Source organism: Podarcis liolepis (genome assembly GCF_965112155.1).
Source record: "Podarcis liolepis genome assembly, chromosome: 6".
NCBI classification, from domain to species: Eukaryota; Metazoa; Chordata; class Lepidosauria; order Squamata; family Lacertidae; genus Podarcis; species Podarcis liolepis.
This window is the reverse complement of record NC_139559.1, coordinates 79,912,892-79,927,685: the sequence shown is the minus strand read 5'-3', so window position 1 is coordinate 79,927,685 and position 14,794 is coordinate 79,912,892. Positions and strand designations below refer to the sequence as shown.

Below are 14,794 nucleotides of genomic sequence, written 5' to 3'. Positions count from 1 at the left end.
CAGTTACTAAATCCAGGAATTATGGGGAGGGTTTGGCACCCAGGAATTTAGGGGAATCTGGCCCCCCACAAACCCAAAACATCATGATGATGTATGTCATGAGAAACAGGCCCAGTTTAAACAGAGTGCCTGGCTGGCTGGTCTGCCATAGATGATGTATTCTAAATTGTATCTAAGTGGTTGAGTAAAGCGTCTAGCCCAGGGGTCGGCAAGGTTTACCTCGCCTGGGCCAGTTCACTCCAGCAGAGATTCCCCCGTGGGCCAGATCGCGTGTGTCTGCGCAGATGCGATTTCCGGTGCAGCGCAAGCGAGTCCCCCGTGGGCTGCTTGTGGCCCATGGGCCTTAGGTTGCCTACCCTGGTCTAGTCCTTCGCTTTTGAGATTCTTGCTTCTTCATTGGGTCACCAGAAACTACTCTGTATGTCTTGGTAGAGGGAGGAGTACGCAGCTAGGTGCAAGGTTTTTGGAGCATATAAAGTGAACAGCTGGAGAAGAAGATGTGATATATTGTATTGTTATACTTGGAAACTGTACTGTACTAGAATCCACTGAATGAAGGGCGGTCTAGAATTTTTTCAGAAACAAAAAGTAAAGCAGCACAACCCACCAGAAGCTATAAAAGTGAATGGTATTAATACCATTAGTTAGGACTATTTTAAATGCTTCAGAAAAAGTGGATTGCCTGTTTCCTTTGTGGGTGTAATTACAGAAAGGTGATCCTCAGTGTTTTAGAGGGGCTTTTGCGAAATCTTCCTGTTGGGTCCTATTTCTGTCCACAAGATGACAGCATATCCTGGAGGTGTCAAGGCCCCCAAAGTTCAGTGCAGACACTACAAGCCAGTTTCTCACTTTCTTTCCATTCTGTCCTAGGTTGAAAAGGCTTTGCAACCTCTTCAAGATGTGCTGCAGGCAGTGCAAAGTCCACCCCCTGGTCTCCAAGAAGGAACTAGAAATCAAGGCAATATTCAGAGGCCTGATGAACACAACTTCTTCAGAAAATCCAGGTAAGGAAATGTCCTCTGCTGAGCAGGAATCATGGTGAGGTCAGTGAGAATCTGACTGGCTGGGTTTCGGATTCAGGAAGCTTTTGGAGGCAGCCCTTTGGAAGACGGGAGATGATAATTCTTTTACTTTCCTACTCACCATATACACATATACATGCATACTTGCATACCTAAACTACTTTGAGGGTTTCCCCCCCACAACCAAGTGCTATATAAATTTTATGAAATAAATCAAATGCATGTACATTCTAATGTCCCTTGTATATAAATGTATGTTTGAACACACATGAATCCTGTGCACAAACAGACTCACATTTATTGTCAAAACATAGGGTATGTTTCTCTCTCTCTCTCTCTCTCTCTCTCTCACACACACACACACACACACACACACACAAACAAACAAAAAAATCTGTAGAAGTATAGAAAAGGAATCCTTTACAAAAATGGTTAGTAGAAACTTTAAAATGAACTCTCCAACTTTTTTTTTTTAAAAGTCAAGCATAGCATTGCCTTCAGTGAAATAAGCCATACATGAATGTATGCTGGTAACTTCAGTAGAAGAATCCAGTAGCCGATGAGAAAAGAGGCCATAAAAGACATGTCCAATACTTCTAGGGATCAGGCAGGATCACATTTCAGCCCATTTATCCCCTCTGCCTCTTGGTCACAACTGATCCCAGTGACATCAAGTGTGTGGCTATTTTTGTTTTTAATCCTCTTCCTGCCTGGTCTGAAAAACTCAGCAGGTGAAATTTTTCTCATCCCTTTATCCCCATGTCAGGAAAACATTAACATGCTTAATTTATTTGTGTCAGGCTACTATTAAAAGCAAGACCAGAAGGGAAGGTGGATGAGGAATAACGACTCCCTTGACTTTTTCTTTTTTAAAAACTCTCTTGTCTCACTTTGCAAGGAAGGGTGAATAGGCAAGCATCCCTTGCAAGGCTCTTGGATGGTTTTAGGATGGTGTTGTCAAGGTCTCCAGAACTAGAATTTTCCAATCTCTTTTAATATGTTCCCTCTTTAGAAGATTAATGGAATTGGCTTAGTCCAGTTTGTTTCCTTTCCATACAAACTGGTAACTTCATTACTTTGAATGACAGTGCGGATTTTTAAAGCAAAATTCTGCACCCTTTAAAAATGTAATTCAAAAACAAAATACAAGGTGGTCCAAGGTGGTCAAAACTTTTCAGTAAGCGTGGCAATAACTTCGCTTTCTAGCTGCTCCCAAAATTGATGAATGTTATTGTTGTTTTAAGCAAATAGCCCATCACACAGATGCTGTGAGGTGGTCATTCATGCTTGGCTTTCCTCATTCATGCATCTGCTGCACAGCTGATTGGTGGCTACATGAGACACACCGCCCCTCCCAAGAGCTCCATACCAGCTTTAACTGACTTTGGTAGGGTGTGATTGAATCCCACCTGAAAGCAGTGGCAGTCTGAGGGGCCCCCACTTGTTACTGTCCTGTAGAATCTTGATAGATCCATTGGCATTTGTGGTAAGAAAGCAGGGAGATAATGAAGCTTTGGATATATGGTGTACTGTTCCTCAAGGGATTCAGGCAACTACAAAGAAGGTCTCTGTTACTAGGTCTTTAATCAGTACTGACTGGTATTTTCTGAATATTCACATTGCTTATTTTGTGACAGTATTCACTGGTACCGGCACTTCTTTTTGCTGCCTTTGGCAGCCATTTTGTGCTGGCACCCACAGGACTTTTATCAGTATTTGGGTAATGGAACCTCATTTTTTAAACTCCCTCACCAAAAAAGCACTGGGTACTATTGTTAGTAGTGCTAGGCCTCCCTGCAGGTGAACTTACAAGACCATAGCCATGCACCGTCTCTCAAGCTTAGAGTCTGGGTTCAGATCCCTGCTGGAGGCTGGGATCATGACAAATAATAGGAATGGAATATTACTTCTCCACCTCCTCCTTCCCCCAAAACTTGGAAATGGCAAGTGAACCAGCTGTGCCTCCATCCCACCATATGCTCCTAAAATGAAAAGCAATTATTTCTGTTGTCAAGGAGTCACTGAAAAATGTGGATCTTAGCCTTGGGGGAGATCTGTAGCCTTTGTCATTCTCCTTGCAAACAGGAGATTGTATTCAGGCTGTCTGAAAAATAAATCCATAATGATGTCACGAAGCTGGGCTATAAGTGGGATGGGGAACAGGAAATGTAATGGACTGACTTCATCAGCACTCAGATCTAGTTCTAGCTGGTTTGGTATGACAAATAAACTTCTGAGGGAACACAGACACAATGATGGTGTTTCCTAAGAAAATGTACATTCCCCCTTGCTTTGGGACAAGCTCTTGTAAACAAACAAAAATGGTTCTGCAGGGTTTCAGCGTGGTGCAGCTGTGTAGTTCCTACTGGCTACTGTCCGCCACATCTCCAACCCACTTCTCATATAATCTGATTTGCATTATAGGTTTTTTTTGGGGGGGGGGAAGAGGTAAGGTGAATAATGAACATATAAACCCACATATGCTGCATTGTTAAAAAAAAAAAGAGAGAGAGAGACATCCCATATAACCAACAAGGGAAGATGTAAGACTAGGAACAGATCCATATTACATTTGTAATGCAAGTTGCAATGCAAGGCTCTTAAAATGCACATACAACACATATTTAAAGCACATCCTCCCACAAAGTGTTCTGGGAAATGTAGTTTCTTAAGGGTGCTGGGAATTGTAGATCTGATAGGAGTGAACTATAATTCCCAGGATTATTTGGAGGGTGGAGGTGGAATGTGCTTTAAATGTTTGTTTTGTACAGAGCCTTACTGTTGCGATCACTTTATACCGTATATCATGTCTGTTTTTACCTCTATCTTTGTACCCAAGACAGTTTTCTGAGTTATGGAAAGCACTGCATGCATTTGAATTGCTGTGGGGGGGGGGGGTAAATTTGTTAGCATTCTTTCAACAATGCTGAATAATCTCATGTAAATCAGCCTCAGTTTGTATCTAAAACCACTTTTATTCTGAAATAAGTTCCTATATCTGAATTTCCATCCATTAACAGTTCCAACAGCAGCTCCTTCAGAATCTCACCAGGTAAGTCATGGATGCCAGAATGTATTTATGTATTTATTGAGCATAGCTTTGGCATAATTTGAGTCCTGTAGGACAATGGGGATTAATTCGAGATATGCCTCCAGAAAACACTCTTCAAATGCAAATTTTGATGCAGATTAATGCCTGAAAGCATAGATTTAATAATAACTGTATTTATTATACAAAAAGCACTGAACTAAAGCTGCAGTCCTATACACCAGTGGTGAAAAACCTCAGACCCAGGGTTCTGGGAACTCACGAGGCAATTCTCCTTATTGGCTTCCTCCTTTGCCAAATGAAACATTTAAGAATTTTTTCCTCTTTTTATTTATTCCAACCTTCTCCTCCTTTTCATGGTTTTGTGCTTTCTCAGTTATGGCTCCCCAACTTTGGAATACTTTCTTCAGGGGTGATCATCTGGCATGGATTCTTTCTCTCCCCCACCACCCAGTGCCAGGTGAAGTTCTTTTTTATCTGTGTGAATCTTTTAGCTTTTTAGATTGTGTTTTCACCTGGCTTCACCCTGACATACATATATTTTATGCAGATGTACATTGTCCTTCAGTATAAATATGTCCAGAGAAGCTTACATAAACTTTATTTATGGTCTTAGTATGGAGGAACATTCAACCTAGTGAGCTCCTCCCACCTGCAATCTGAATGGTATAGCTCAGTATGTATAGGTCAAGTATGTTTGTGACCCCTGTTACCCAAAAAGACAGAGTGCCTCCAGAGTGTTACTAATTTGCAGGGGGATTCAGGCATGTACTGTAATTCTAGTTTTGTGAAATTAAAGTGATTTAAAGCAAGCTGTCACCCCAGCACCACCAAACCACTTGAAACAACAACAACAAAGACCCCACTGGATGTTTTGCAGTTAGGAAAGTGACAGGGAAACACATTGAAAAGTGTTGGACAAAACGTGTGGGCCAAATGAACGATTAACAGCAAGATGTGTATAAACGCCTTTCGAACTAGCATTTTCTCCAGCCTCCTGGGCTAACTGCATGCTTTTGTGGTGGAATCGCCACACTTCCTCCTCCTCTTCCTCCTCCTCCGCCTCCTCCTCCTCTCTCTTCCTATTATTCTCCTAAATGTGTGCTTGCCAAGATGTGTTTGGAACCCGACAATGGATCTGGAGCAGAGGAGCAGTGGGTGGAAAATGGGCCAAACACTCATCACTTCCCCATTCCTGCCCTGCCACCTCAGTTTCTCTCTCTTTTTTATTTTTTTAAAAAAGTTCTTTGGTCTGTTACATGCATTTAAATGTTGTCCAATTTCATCCTAACTTTCCCCTATTTGGTTATCTTACTTTCTCTGATGCTGCTGATTTCTCCCTTCACTGGAGCTAAGAGCAAGAGATCATTCATAACTCAGGCTCTTCCTTACATCTAGAAGACATCCCATAGCTACTAATAAAACTAGTGGTTTTAGGAAGTGAGACAAATTGCAATGGCTTTGTGCGCTCTCTCTCTCTATCTCATTTTCTTGTGAACCAGTGGAAAGGCACTTACTTTATTCCATCTCTATTTCCCCTCAATTATGTTCCTCTTTTTTAAAAAAAACAACAACAACCAGACCTCACACATCTGTGTTATAAATCCCAGGATTACCTAGGATACAGATGATGAAAATTGACATTTTCAATCCCAGCATTAGCCCTGTCTTAGTTCATAATGCTTAGCATTGATGTGATACTTTTATCTTTGGAAAGTGATTTGCAAGGATTAATTGGCCAATATCTGCATTATTTGCTTCCATTTACCATATAGCAAGCAGAGCAGTAAGCAGTAGGGGTGAAGGCAGACACAGTGCTGATTCCCACTGTACAGTTTTAGGGCATGCACACCGTAGAGCTACATGAGCTGCATGGTGTCTTCACTAAAACTGGAATGTTCAAAGTGGCTTAATGTATTTCTTCTTTAAAGAACAACGTGTGAAAAATACAAGAGACAAATCTACACTAAACACTTAATCTGGTCATTTTCTTCTTCTTCGGAAACCCTGTGAACTGAAGTTTAGAAGTGGTGGGATGTTGTTAGGGATCTCTAACACGCCATTCTTGGCAAAACAAACTACAGTCCTTGGAATCCTTTTAAGAAAACCATTGGCTCCCAGTACATTTCTGAGCACAATTCAAAGTGTTGGTGCTAACCTTTAAAGCCCTAAATGGCTTCCGTCCAGTTTACCTGAAGGAGTGCCTCCACCCCCATCGTTCAGCCCGGACACTGAGGTCCAGTTCCGAGGGCCTTCTGGTGGTTCCCTCATGGTGAGAAGTGAGGTTACAGGGAACCAGGCAGAGAGACTTCTCAGTAGTGGCGCCTGCCCTGTGGAATGCCCTCCCAGCAGATGTCAAGGCAATAAACAACTATTTTACTTTTAAAAGACAACTGAAGGCGGCCCTGTTTAGGGAAGTTTTTAATGTCTGATGCTGTATTGTTTTTAATATTCGGTTGGAAGCCGCCCAGAGTGGCTGGGGAAACCCAGTCAGATGGGCGGGGTATAAATAATAAATTATTATTATTATTATTGGCAGTTAAAACTAGTATAAAACAGAGTGTAGTTTATCCCTGTGCTTAATATGTAAATGCAGAGACTTTTACAGGTATATGGGAGGTAGAGAAGATGCCTTGCCTGCAGAAAATCCCAGGTTCATTCCCCGGTATCTCCATTAGAAGGATTGGGTAGAAAGTGATGAGGAAGACCTTAGGTGGAGGGGAGATCAACACCATGCTTTTAAAGCACATCCAACATACATTTAAAGTACATGGCTTCCCCTTAAATAATATTGGGAACTGTAGTTCGTTAAGAATGCAGGGGAATTGTAGCTCTGTGTGGGGTAGACTACAGTTTCCAGGATTCTTTGGGGCAAATAATCTCATTTAAATGTGCTTTGGGTGTACTTTAAGTTTATGGTGTGTATCTGATGTCTGACCCTGGAGAGCCACTCTAAGCTAGAGTAGACAGTACTAAACTTATACCAGATTGATTTGGCGGAAGATAGCTTCCTGTGGATTGTATGCAACATTAGTCCTACTCAGAGCAGACCCATTAAAAGTAATGCGCAAGACTAATTTAGGACAATTAATTCCATTGGGTTTGCTCCCTTTGTTCCAAGTGCAACGGTTGTGACAGGTCCTCAGTGTAAGTTTGTTTGTGCTCCTGAGTATTTTGTTTTGTATAATTTTGCATCCCATCTTTTTTTGTCTAAAACTGGTAATGTAAAGCAACTAAAGCATAATACTGGTATGTACAATGACCCCTACAACAGAAAGTGTTTTAACTCTTGGGGAATTTGTCTCTGCATCTCTTTTTCCCCACATGAATTATATCCAGCTATGTTTTGTATCTCTGTGCTTTTATTACCCTAAGTTCTTCAATTAATAATAGAGCTTCCTTTGAAGGTGGAAAATATATGACATTGTTCTAAATAGACTACTGAATCTAACTATGTCATCATTAAGGACAAATGTGGAAGAATGCTTTTAGTCATAGTCAGTTCTTATTTATCAGGGAAATTCTTGTTTGAATTTATTTTGCTGGACACTGGGTGAGCTTAGGGAGACTCCCATCTTGAGGAGTGATCATCCACCAGAGCACACCTCTTTGGACTGAGTTGGCATCTGTTTATCAATAACGCCCCAGTTTGTTTTATCGTGCAAATGTTTGATTCAGCTGCCGTCCAATGAGTTCTGATGTCCAGCATGTTGAGTGCTTTGATAATGTGGCTCAATAAAAGATATCTTACACTGATAACTCTCCACCTTGAATGATCTCCACATCTCCTCTTATTTGCCCATGTTGCTCAACATAACGCTTCTCCAAGGTCCTTTGATACACAACACAGAACCCAGCAATGAGCCCTCATTAGCACCAGTAGTTTAAAATGTCTTCCTGTGCCATTCAGATACCAGCCTCTGCCTTCACCTATTCCCTTCCTTCTTGTGATGTCATCTGTAGCAAGCTACCTGGCAGAGCTGGCTTTCTGCACTCCTATATACTTTTGACAAGTTGCTCTAAGCAGACAGTTTTATTCTGATTTCATTAAACTATTTACGCTGCCACTGCCCTAATTCCTTTCAAAACTCTTCTCTTCTCAAAAATTGACCAGGCTCCCCTCTATAGATGCCGCTGACCACGAAAAGCTTCTTTTCAGGCACATTTTTAAATGGCAACTGTTACACAAATCATTAGTAGAAAGCTGTGTGGTCCATCAGATTTGATGTTACTTTCTTTACACAACTGTCTGCATGTGGTAGGATTTCAGTGCCTGTGAACTTGGCCTATGTGGCTGACCAGAGATGAGTTGGAATCAGTGCTCCATTGAAATAAGGAACTAGCTGGTGACAAAAATAAACACTGTGGGCGGAATTCAACATTGCACTCTTCTGATTCTTTCATTAGCACAAGTATTTTTGCTTGCCCAACAGACCAATCTCCCCTCTCTTTCCACTGCCCCACATGCTGTTCTGGGGGATCTACTGACCCTCCAGAGTGCATTTGGGGGAGGAATAGGGGGAACTCAAGGGAAGGAGATTGGGTGGAAACACTAGCATTCCAGTTTACAGTTGACACTGGGCCTGTGTGATTCAAGTTATGATTTAACCAATCCTTTGCCTTCTGGCCAAACACTGACAAAACCCTTCTTTCAAACATTTTTTCTTCGCTTCTGGAAGCATCACTTCACTCTGGTATATATCACAGTCATTCTGTGTATGTATCGTAATCATGACAGGTTGCCATAAATCAACCAAAGAGGACAACCAAAGAGGAAAACCCTCCTGTGGTTTTTCTTCAGATTGCTGGCCATATCCCATAGGCCCATCGGCATCCTTATGAATTAGAACAACAGAACTGGCTGTTGGATTTGCCAAATCCACAACTCCGAGCTCTTCATGAATGGGATGGGTGGGTGGACATATGGGCAAAAAATGGATTTAGAAATAAAAACATGAGGACTTGATAACTTAAACAGATGCAAATGGACCACTGAAGTAACATACTTATATCTCGAGGAGATTATCTCCATCTTTAAAACAACCCCACAACTTTAAATTTATTAGGAAATAGTCATTTGAAAACACTGATTAGAGGGTTGCAATGGGCCTAAACTCAGCCCCTTTGAGCTCTCTTGAGCCTGACAAACTTCAGACATTTTACCACCTAAGAAATTACAGATCTTTAGAGAAAACTAGATTGTGAAGTGTTCTGGTGAAAACTTCTCCTAGGTCCGTTCAGTCTTGTGATGCCACCATCAAATATACTGTTCACATGTTGATGAGGCCATACTTATCACATGTGTTGACTAGTTCACTAAACATCAAAATACTGCAGACGGTTCTGAACTGGCACGTGCAAATCTCTGAGACTGGATGGACATATTTATCACATGGATGGAGATCACATTAGATCCCTTTCCCTTGGAATGCAACTTGCACCATGCAAGTGGAGCAACTGGATCTACATCTGATCCAGTGAAGGAATCAGAGCACATAAGCCTGCTTATTTTTGTTGTTCTCCCTTGCTCTGTTGAGAATAAGCTTTTAAAAATACAAAACAAGAAGTTACTCCCTTCCTGCCACTGAATTTTAGCCCAAATAAAATGTAAGGCCCCCCCCCCCGTTTCAGTGATGAAGCTTGGGAGATATCAGAGAGTGCCTCTAAATGTCTAGGGTCTATCTCCTCTCTCCATTTTTGTTGCAGCAAGTTTGCCCCTTTCTTTTCCTTAATTTATGTTTCTCCATACAAGAATGGGCAGTCCTGGGACTCCTTCTACTGTAACATTTTTCTCCAATGAAGTCTTACTCAAATTTTTAATACGAGCCTAGGTGGGAAAGCGTCATTTCAGTGGCTGCCTTGGTTCCCTGTTGCATTCTGGATTGATTCCAAAGTGGAAATAATGATCTACATAGCCCTTAGCAGCCTAAGCCCAGCATATTCAAGAGGCAATTTTCATAGGCTACCCTTGATATAGAGCATAAGAGGAATTAAAGATCCATATCAAAGGCTGTATGTTCCATTCCAACCACGGTCAATGGATCCTGAGTTCGCTCAATAACAGACAAATCAATCTGCATGGTAAGAAATATAGGGCTGTATCCGATGGTTGTTATTGTGTGGGTTACCTCATCTGCACCATGCTAAAAACCAAAGCTGAGAAGCATGTGATGCTTGGAATACAAACAGCAAAACCCACACATTACCATGATTTTCCATATTTCCTGACGGCTAGATTAGATCAGAAAAAAAACAGAGGAAATGAATATCTTGTTAGTATTTCTGTTTCCCTCCTCTGCATCATTAAATGGCCATGTAACATCTCCAAAGAGACTAAATTAGATCTTGACTTACAGGGAAAGCATCCTTTTTGGGCCTGCCAGGAACTAAGACAGCGTCTGGAGTCAGATGCCAGGTTGCTGAGGTAGGAAAGGAAGCACTGAATCAAGGGAGGCACGTTGGCATGAGAGAATGATCGCTGCCTTTTTTGTCGTGTGTTCAGTCACTCACTATTGTGACCAAGAAATGGAACCAATTGAAGGATTTTGAAGACAGGCGTTATCTCAGTTGCAAGTGGGTCCCCTTAAGTTCATAGGGACAAAGTTAATTCAGATTGACTTAAGCTTCCAATACTGTATGCATAGAGTAGGCAAAGTACAGCATTTTAGCGTGTCAGTTAGATGATTTTAATTGATTGATTCGGCTTTCCACCATTTTGTTCTTGTTTACCAGGTTCCCCTCCTCCCCATCTCTGCTGTGATTGTTTTGTCTGGTTGTTTCCTGTCTTGTTTGAATTTCTTTTATTACATCATATTTAATTATAATACTGCTAACTACTCTGGAAACTTCTTAGCTAAACAGTGACATATATATATATATTTAAATAATTGAATAAACAAATGCCTGGTTCTGGTTGGCTCCTAGAACCATGATGTCACCAAAAACCCTTGCCTGGAGCAATTCTGTACTTGAACAATTATTTTAAAAATGAATTAGGCAATGACCGAATGGATAAACATATGAAGAAGAAGAAGAAGATTTCGGATTTGATATCCCGCTTTATCACTACCGGAAGGAGTCTCAAAGCAGCTAACATTCTCCTTTCCCTTCCTCCCCCACAACAAACACTCTGTGAGGTGAGTGGGGCTGAGAGACTTCAAAGAAGTGTGACTGGCCCAAGGTCACCCAGCAGCTGCATGTGGAGCTGCTGGGTGACCTTGGGCCAGTCACACTTCTTTGAAGTCTCTCAGCCCCACTCACCTGTGAATGCCTGTGTGCTGCCTTTAAATACCAAAAAAGGGAGCAGGGGAGGCAGGGTAAGATGACAGCTGAGCTAGCCTTCAGTTTCCAGGTATGCACATCTTTCATTCTAGTTGCAAAGCCAGAACTATGCATTTCTATACCACTCTTCATCCAAGGATCACAGGAAGCGTTACAATATCAAACAAAAAAATACACAACTAGTAACAAAAAAAGCAATGCCCCCCACAGTTTAAACAGCCATAGGTAAAGGGACCCCTGACCATTAGGTCCAGTCGTGGCCGACTCTGGGGTTGCGGTGCTCATCTCCCTTTATTGGCCGAGGGAGCCGGCGTACAGCTTCTGGGTCATGTGGCCAGCATGACTAAGCCACTTCTGGCGAACCAGAGCAGCACACAGAAACACCATTTACCTTCCTGCCAGAGCGGTACCTATTTATCTACTTGCACTTTGATGTGCTTTCGAACTGCTAGGTTGGCAGGAGCAGGGACTGAGCAACGGCAACTCACCCCGTCACGGGGATTCGAACCGCCGACCTTCTGATCGGCAAGTCCTAGACTCTGTGGTTTAACCTACGTCCCTTAAACAGCCATAGATTGTTTAATTAGCTGAAGGTCTGGGAGAAGAGGAATGTTTTTGCCTGGTGCCTAATATTGCAACTGTGGTGGGAAGCCATTGTGTTAATAAAAGACTATTAAACACTGTTCCTTCTGTCTCATGCTGGTCAATATACTGAATCCAAGAGTTTCTAAAAGCACAGATCATGCACCAGTAAGCCACCATGTAGTCTGTGGAGGAACGCTGCATATATGTTTATGTTCATGTTATATATATATTTTTTTTTGAGGGAGGGGGTGTTCTGTGACTGTGACTTTAAAGGTTTGAGGCTGTGTATTATTAAAAATGTTGCAAGCCTGTGCAGCGGTAGATCAGATGACAGGTTCTGACAGTGGAGAGAGAGATGATTGCTTAAAAATCTTATTAGATGGGGCGTGGATCAGGTAAATTCAATCTGATTGGTCTGGGTGACAGCAGAATGATTGGCTGGAGGTTAGTGTCAGTGGGAGTAAACCGTCAGTGAGAGAGACAGTTGTCTCTAGCACTGGCATCCATCTTATGCCTAAGTCTACTATACATGCTACTATGAGGTTCTGAAGGCATTCCTGGTGAGTTGGTGGCAGCTGAAAATCGGAGGAAGGCACATACCTAAATCTGTGATGATACAAAGCGAGGTTGACGGAGCTGTTGTCCCTGACATAGTCGTAAAAATCAGCTAGAATAATGTCTGTTCTTTTAGCTTTGCTTTTAGCTGTGGGGGAATTGTGCTTGCTATGATTCCCTAATTGCCTGGCCATCTGATGAGCTTCTCTGTTCTGCAAACAGCAAGCATAAAACATCCACACACTACTTGTGCCAAATGTTTTCCGCGTGGGGACCCTCAAGTGTGCTTTCCGATTATTCCAGTGCTCCCGTACTCAGAACTTATGGCAGCATCTGAAATTAAGGTGCTTGCCAAAAAAAAAAATTAGTGTGGGAGTGAGAGGACAAACTTCTGTTTTTCGCAGGGGAAATTGTGTTTCTAAGTATCTTGTAAGCCTTTATCCCTTCAAGATGTTGCTTGCAGGTTATTTATACAAAGTGTATCAAGAACGCTGTATTCCTGCATCAGACCTCAATGTGTACATTAGGTAATGGAGCCCAGGAGGCATAATGCGCACAATGGAACTTTTCTCATTTTCTCTGGGCAGTCAAGCAGATGCTCACAAGATATTGCACCTTCTGCCTCTAGGAACTGCAGCACCTCCTAATCAAATTTTAAACTGGCGTTTCCCAAGGGCCCGCAAATAATCTTGAAGAATAGCACACATGACCACTTGTTTCTAAAACTTACTTGGGTAGTAAAACGCAGCGCTCCCAAAATGAAGCTGCTTGGTAGCCTTACTGCTGTAGTTGCCCCTCTTTCCACATTTTGGATGACCCTGAGCAGTCATCCAAAAAGGCATGCAGATAATAATAATAATAATAATAATAATAATAATAATAATAATAATAATTTATACCCCGCCCATCTGACTGGGCTTCCCCAGCTACTCTGGGCAGCTTCCAAAAAAATAAAAATTAAAATACTGTAATACATCAAACATTAAAAGCTTCCCTAAATATGGCTGCAGCCATCTCACAGACGGCAGCCATAATGTCCAGGTCCTTCAGCTGAAGCTCTTCCTCAATCAACTCTAAAAAGAGCCCTCATAAGTAATGTCAAAGAGCCCTGCCTTATAACATGGACTCAGAAGATGTCTCAGGAGACCCTGAGTATTAGCGTCCTCTTCCCCGACTTCTTCTGCAGGATTGACACAGACTCTGAGCATCAGATGATTTCCTGCTGCTCCAATCCATCTGAATTGGCAACAAGCAGGGCTTTTTTCAGCCAGAACTCACTGGAACTCAGTTCCGGCACCCCTCAGGTGGGCTCCATCGCCATTATAAGAAAACAAGGGAGGCGTTCATGGTGATTTCTGTCACCTCTTTCTCTAGAAAAATAACACTGGCGACAAGGAAAAGTGTATCACAGAGGGCCCTGGATCTGCTACCTGCTGATCCTTTGTATAAATCCTCATTTGTGAAAATAAATGTGGAAACTGAAAGATTCCCAGCTGTGTCAATTGAAACAGTATCTATTTATATAAATGTATATTTAATGTGATTTGTTCATATTAACCTTGTCCATAGAGAGATAATGCAGATTCTGTTGGGCAATAGCATCAGATTAATGCTATTGCAAGGACTCTAAATCTTCAAGGTGCAACAGAAAATGCTATTTTAATTTATCTAAACCTTAGGTAATAAGTTTATAGATTTCCGTTTCGCTAGTAAAGAGGCCAGAAGAGAGATATTGCTAGAGCTATCTTTTTTTTTAGCAGGCTGCTCCTCTGTATTGGTGTGATAAAACTAGCATTTAATAACAGCTTGAGGTTTTCCTGTCAAATGCTTTTGCTTTAAGCAGTGTCTTAAGATGTGATCACCTGGTATAAATTTGGAAGTGACTGTGAGGAACAGATTGAACCAGAAGGTGGCAGTAATGGGGTCTCCCCTATGGTTTTAGAATCAGAGAAGCCATTGATACCAGAAAAGTGAAAGGACTGATTGAAAAGTGAATTCAAATTATTAATATACCTTTATCCTGCAAGGTGTAAGGGCACCATGTTGTTTCATTAGATGGCCAGAGGTAGTGATGACTGCTAGATTCACTACAAGGCTCAAAAACCAGCTTTCTGAAGGAGTCAAGAAAAGAAAAAAACCCCAAACAAATCTTCTCCGTTCAATTCTAGTTTATTGCTAAAGAACATTTATTAGTTTGCTGTACCTTATAATATCTGGAAACATAGGTGTTCTGAGGCATAATCAGAAGTTATCTGAAATACTGACACTCCCTATCTCCCTTAAATAGCACCAATATGGCAAG

General features: G+C 41.7%; 1 protein-coding gene and 1 long non-coding RNA gene across 2 annotated transcripts in view; one reads left to right on the top strand and one right to left on the bottom strand.

The window, feature by feature from the left end:
- Window positions 1-490: 490 nt before the first annotated feature.
- LOC310710398 overlaps window positions 491-14,794 on the bottom strand; it is a 32,291-nt gene continuing 17,987 nt past the window's right edge. Inside the window, exon 2 of the long non-coding RNA XR_014528036.1 lies at window positions 491-1,099. This is a non-coding gene — a long non-coding RNA (uncharacterized lncRNA). The remainder of the gene's footprint in view (window positions 1,100-14,794) is intronic.
- Window positions 555-14,794, top strand: part of VAV3 (vav guanine nucleotide exchange factor 3) — a 215,160-nt gene continuing 200,920 nt past the window's right edge. Inside the window, exon 1 of the mRNA XM_083511039.1 lies at window positions 555-1,004. The gene's annotated coding sequence lies outside the window, so the exon portion shown is untranslated. The remainder of the gene's footprint in view (window positions 1,005-14,794) is intronic.